General features: G+C 40.2%; 1 protein-coding gene across 1 annotated transcript in view; it reads left to right on the top strand.

Moving 5' to 3' along the window:
• The first annotated feature begins 1117 nt into the window (after window positions 1–1117).
• Window positions 1118–6846, top strand: part of bmpr1aa (bone morphogenetic protein receptor, type IAa) — a 192912-nt gene continuing 187183 nt past the window's right edge. The window contains exon 1 of the mRNA XM_084322085.1: window positions 1118–1281. The gene's annotated coding sequence lies outside the window, so the exon portion shown is untranslated. The remainder of the gene's footprint in view (window positions 1282–6846) is intronic.

Raw genomic sequence — 6846 nt, 5'->3', positions numbered from 1 at the left:
CGTTATGTTATAGCCATAAGTCATATATTGACGTATGTACAGGGAGGGAATGTACAATGTGTACATATTACAAAGAAGTAACATGTTGACGTCTTTACAAATAGATTAGATTAAAATGTATTTATTTATTTGTTATGTACTTGTGCATTATACAGCACAAGTACAGTACAACGAAAATAAGTTTGGCATCCAACCAGAGAGTGCAAATGTAACAGTAAAGTACAATAGTTATATACAATGTACAGGTGATTAAACTGGATATGAAATATATTAATTAGTACTACTGAGTAATAGTGCTAATCAGGTGTATGTACAGAGTTACAATATGTATAGTGATACAGGTATAAAGACAATATGGTAGTTAAACTGGCCAGCAGTGTGTAATATATTGACGTATTTACGAAAATGTACAATGTGTAATAAGTATATTTGTAATATATATATTTGTAATACAATGTGTAATAAGTTTGTTAGTACATTTCTTATATATATTACATAACTGTCTGACTGCTAGCATGTCAAATTTGAAATCTCTTGGAGCTTGTATTATTAATCTACATGAGTTTATATGTCTCAACTCCCATACGGCCAGGCTATATTTAGGTTCTTTTTTCCCATTGGGGGTGTATAACAATATATCCATTTAACAAGTTTTGCAGTAAAATATTTGTATACAAGAATCCATTTCATATATGGGAGAGAGACCTTAGAGATGAGGAAAAACATGCTTGTGTTTTGTTCTACCTCTGGTAGGGGTATCTCAAAAACGAAAGCCCTTTTTGACAGTTTGTCACAGCACTGGGGGACCCTGATGTAAACAAGACGAAAGTCTTTCTCTGGTCTGCATACCCTTAACAATTGTGTGTATTGACCCGTACTGTATGTACCCAATCTGCAATTTGTTAATAAAGTTTTCAATCAATCAATCAATCAAGTGCGACCGGCAATGCTCGCAAGACACCTAGAAATACCTCGTGTTGACACCAGGTGGCGTCCAGGTGCCCCCTCTCTCCCGATGGTCGATGGTCGGGCGCGCCGCTGCAGTGATTGGAAGAGCGTTGGGTCTGGTCTGGGCTCGCGCAGGGCTGGTATGTGTTGCTCCACCACCACCATCACATCACCAGCAGCCGCACGGCGAGCAAACACAACGGCGTCCCCCTCAAAGAAGAAAACCCGTGGAAATACAACGTTTTTGGAGTAAATACAAAGCCGCGTGGACACGTCGACCCAGTGCGAAAGAAAGGGACTCACCTGGACCCGTGTGGGAGAAAAGAGAGAAAGGTAAGATGGAATGAAAAGTAACTAAAGAAAAGTTGAATCCCCCAACCTGCGGCTTTCGTCGCTGTGGGACTTTTCGAGAGACTCCGGCTATCTCTCGGACTAAAACACCTCTCCGTTCCAGTGGGATGTTTCATGTTTTACAATAATTTTTTTATGAGCAACATGCTAACGTGTTGTATTACATTTTTAACCGTCGTTATATGTTTCTGAATTATCTCAATAAACATGTTTTCTCGGAGCGGTTTGTGTTTGTTTCACGGTGTTTATTTGTTTGGTCAATAGACGGGTCCGCCGCCGCTGCTGTCGTGGAGGAAAGTTTCTCTGAGGCAATAGGGTATATCTGCAGAGCCGCAAGCGCCCGCCTCAAACCGAGTACAAGCCCCGAAGCCCCGCCCAGACGTTGGGCTTGCGGCTCTGCAGATATACCCTACTCGACTGAGGGGCTACTGGCTCTCAGCTCCTTTACACTACTTTACAATCAAAACATACGCGTTTATTTTTATTTTTAGACATGGCACATTCTCAAAATGTTACACCGATTCAACACAAGAGTGTTTGCCTCACGAAATAGAACCACACGAAGCTAAATGTTGTATAGTTTTCTGCTAGCTAACGAGTTAGCTCAACGCTACGTTCGCTATAAGTAACCGTCCTTTAGCTTATTTTTTACTGGATGTCTTTGCAACAACAGGTCTCTTTGAGAACAACGTTCGTTTTGAATGTGTTCTAGCTCAGAGAAAAATTACAAAACGACATGCTCGGAGTTTCTTCTTGTGATGCTGTTCAGTGATTTGCCCGAGCTGCTGCTAAGAGACACCACAACAATGGTACATTTAACTCTTTGTTTTCTTAAAACATCTGTGTTATTATATGTCCAACTCACTCAGCCTGAAGTTGACAAACTCTTACTCAAACATTGTAATTAGGATTAGTAAATAGATTAGATTGCTCAGTATTTATCACCCAGTCGAGTCATCGTTACTGACCTGTAGAATAAACTCAAAATCAATCAAAGTTAACTGCTGTTACAGGAGCTCTACAGTTTTATAAGATCAGATAAGATATCCCTTCATTGATCCCCTTAGGGATTAAGGCATCATGGGGGAGGATAGGTATGGGAAGGGTAATAGTAGAAAGACATACATTTAGGCAATACAATTAGATCTGAATATAAAAAAAACGAGAAATACACACACAAAAAATCTATTCAAGATGATGTATTGTCATGTGCATTGTGCACAGTTAAACAGACAGTTTGCCATACAATGACAAACTTACTTTGCTAGTCCGCCCTTCACACGGATCATATTGAGACGGTTTGCTCAAAAAGTATAGCCACCCTCTTCACTTTCTGTCCGTTTTGTGTGTGTGTGTTGTATTTCTACCTCACTGGACCGAGGATTCTAGTCATTTAAGTTAATGTATACATTTACATAGACAGTCAAATCAACGTCTACATCTTTGTTTCAATTGCCTGGCTTGAGATTTTCTCCATCACGTCCAGTGTTATTCAATTGTCCTTGGATTAATATGATCCTTTTCCAAATCTGTCCTCGTCCCGTCTATCTGACATTAGAGTATTGGTTTGCAGTACGATAGGATTTATGGTTCAATAATGAAGTCAAGTTCCTGAGGTGTCAGAAAAGAAAGTGATGATCACCATTTTGTAACTGTGCCTATTTCTACATATTGCACCACACTGAGTATTCTGAAGTGGAGTCCAACCTATAGACCTATCTTACAGCCTTTGAACTGTACAGAAACCATTTCAGCTGGTGTCTGAGTGAACTGTAGAATTGGTTGGTTCCTTATAGGGCTGCACGATTTTGGGAAATCTAATTGCGATTTTTCTGACAGATATTGCGATTGCGATAAATTTGCAATTATAATAATTCTTTTTTTTAAGCAGCCCTGCATAGGTTTATTGTAAAATGCGGCTTGCATCTGGCCTACGCGTGGGTCTGTTCGTGACACCGAGCCTGAACATTTTTATTTTTTTCCTGGGAATCGATACCGGTACCTTTTACCTGTACTTTACTCTCCCTCTCTGAAGTCTAAACTTCACAACACACAATCTAAAACCCCTTACCTCCCTCTCCCAAACCGTTCCTACAACAATAACAACAACTTGCAAAGGAGATCTTGTATCTCAATGGGACTTCCTGGTTAAATAAATAATATATATATATATATATATTTTTTTTTTTGCGATTTGCTAATTGCATCATTTAAAATCGCGATTTCGATTTAAAATCGATTAATCGTTCAGCCCTAGTTCCTTATCGGCAATGGTGGCAGGTAACCAGCCGTCATTTGATTAAATTAAAATGTACAGTAAAACAAAAAGAAGTTTGGCATCCAACCAGAGGACAAATTATAAAACAGTATAAAGTAAATAACCACTGAGTAATAGTGCTAATCAGATGTATGTATGTGAGTTGTGGTATCAATCAATATGTACAGTGATACTGGTATAAAGACACTATGGTAGTAAGTAGGGGTACTGTATCGATACAGGGACACCAAGTATCAATATTTAATTATTTATATAATTTTTTATTTATTTATTTTTTTGTATAAGGAAGTTGCATTGTTCATTTCAATACCTGTAATAGTACAGTAGTCCGCACACATGTGCATTCAGTTAAGTTGGAAGGAATATGACTGTAATACAAACAGACTAAACAGTTCAGTTTGTCAGGTACATGCAACACAGATTACAGTGTTCAGTGTTTCCCCTGAAAAAAAAATTCAACAGCGGTGCTGTGCTGCGCGCACTCTGCCGGGATCCATATTTGTGCGTGCGCACGTGCCGCCGGAATCCATATTAGTGCACGCTGCCGGAGAAATAACTTAAAACTACCTTAGAATTGTTAGAGATAGGATGTTCATGTTCATGGAGTCTAGGGATGCACCGATATGAAAATTTGCCACCGATACCGATTGTTCAACTAACACAATCGGCCGATACCGATATTTGTGGCGCAATTTTTTATATATATATATATATATATATATTTTTTTTTTGTAATATATATATTTTTTTTAGTATATCGCTATGTGTTATTATTACTATATATAATACTCTCATATGCAATTTTCAATTAATATCATAAACAACATAAGGAATATTAGCATAATTTTGAGTGGACTGAAGGAATGAGTCAGCGTTAATAGTTTAAAATGCAGATCATTTATTAAAACATATTAGTGTAGGTCTATCCCGAATACCATTTTACAGGCTTTGAATACTCCTTGGTGTTTCCAAACGAGTATTCGAATACTCTTTCTCAAAAGCACTGTTAAAAACAATAAGATTAACATTTCATAATTAACCAATCAATCACAAATCATGAGTGTTGTGGCTACGATTATGTTCTATCCAGTAGCAACCCGAGACCGTCACCGTCAAATTGCGTTGGCAACATGCATTCTGAATCACTGTTGTACTACCAGTATGCTTCTGCGTGTATAGACAGTTGTGTGTGAGACTAGGAGAAGTGAGTCGGGACACACACACACTGTCGAGTCTTGACTTTAGGCACATAGTGGACATTTACGCATATAACGTAGAACAGTTGCGCATATTGCTGCGGTCAAAAATTGTTAATAAAAGTTAAGACGTATGTAGTACCTACTTAGTGGTCACATGTCAGAGTCTTCAATAACGTTTGTATGGTAATCCATGTTGTGAATACATTTGTTGAAACAACATATTTTTGGCAGACGACTCCTTATAAACACTATCTAACTTTAGCAAGCTAAGCATGCATAACTCGACCTGTGTAACATTAAGTAACTTGTGTTCCACTGAGAAATACCATTCATCACTGCATACAATTTGAAGTAAGCGGTGCACGCATCTCATGCTACAGTACAAACGGACACACACGGACACACATCACATATAGAAGCGAAAACAGAAGCTATTTCTTTTATGAAAGTTGGCTCCGAATTCTTTACATGCCAGCGTGGCTGAGTAGCCTCCGTAATTTACCAACCAAAGAGGAAATGTACACGCCATTGGCGCTTGGCGGGTGTTCATTTTGTTCCCTGTTTGTTTTTTTTTATTTCAAAGATAATTTTGGCTTATGCTTCGTAAAGGTATGATCGTGAGTGGCTGTGGCTGATGTGTTGGATAAAAACATCAGGTTTCCTGCCCTGAAACGTGTGCCTGCCTGGATACTGAAATGTGTAACACCATGATGGTTCTTCCAAATGTGTACACAAGTGTAGAACAAGCTGAGGAATCAGCTGTACCAAGTGGCCTTGTAGACGACCAAAACACATAATCACTCTAAAGCAAATAGCCTTTTTTTCCCCCATCGGCGATCTCTGTTTCTTTTCCTACGCATGTCGGTAGTAGTCGTGGTTTGAGCTGTTGGCCATTTTTGACCATGCTCTCTCGTCTGTGCAGCAGCAGAGAGAAGTGTAAAGCTGGTTTTAATTTGTGGGAAAGGGGATTGGGAGAGAGCGAGGGTGGTGCTGTTGACTGTTGTTGCTCCACCATGGTGCTCCTCCACCTTCCTTCATTCCCATGCATCCTGAAGCCAGGTCTTGGAAGTGAAATGGGCCCCGAACGCAGTGAGGTCAAAAAACAGATGGAGGCCGGGCCTGTGAAACTGTCTACTTAAAGGGCGAGAGAGGAGGAGGGGGGGTTATAAAGAGGGGGGAGGGGAGGGCTCGAAAAGGTAGATTTATAAAGGGGGGGGGGAGTGGAGGGCTCGAAAAGGTGAATTTATAAGGGCAGGGGGGCGGTGGATTTATAAAGACTGGAGAGAGGAGGGGGGAGGCCTCGGAAAGGTGGATTTATAAAGGGAGAGGGAGGGAGGGCTCAGAAAGGTGGATTTATAAAGAGAGGGTGGGGGAGAAATTACAATCTAACATTATACATATGCCAGACAGCTGTACATTCCACAGCTACCCCGGGCTCTCTGTTACTGAAATAACACAGGCCGATGTTGGGGGAGCCAGTGAGGATGAGGAGGAGAGATGAAGAGCAGGGTCTAACAAAAAACTGGGGTACATGGTTTGATAAGGTATTCCAACTAGGGCTGGGCGATATGGCCTCTAAATGATATCACAATATTTTTTTGCTCTATCACGATACACGATATATATTGCGATATTTTGATATTTCCTCTAAAGCACTTAAAAATGCTTGATTTAACCCTTTGATGGATACAGTCACGCCATGATATGATGATTGATTATATAAACCTCTTGTCAAGTCTCGTCAATATAACCCCCCCCCCCCACCCCCCATTAATGGAACTGTTAGTTAGCTTAGCTTAGTTAGCTAACTTAGGCTGCGGTTAGACTGACTGATGTTTTCGTTTCGTTTTGAAGATGAGTTTCGCTTTTCCAGGTCGCAACGTAGCGGTAGGCGAGTCAGACATTCGTTTTGCAACCTGAGCACTTTCGTTTTGTCACCTGAGCACAGTGATGTAGTACAATGCCAAAGCAGTAGGTGGCAGTAGGTGGCGAACATGAAGGCAATTGTCAACCAATCAGAACTTGAATGTGCCAATACACTTCCTGCAAAGAAATGTCAACACGCCGCCA

The sequence above is a fragment of the Notolepis coatsorum genome (genome assembly GCF_963971535.1).
Source record: "Notolepis coatsorum genome assembly, chromosome: 9".
NCBI lineage: Eukaryota > Metazoa > Chordata > Actinopteri > Aulopiformes > Paralepididae > Notolepis > Notolepis coatsorum.
This window is presented reverse-complemented; position numbering and strand designations above follow the sequence as displayed.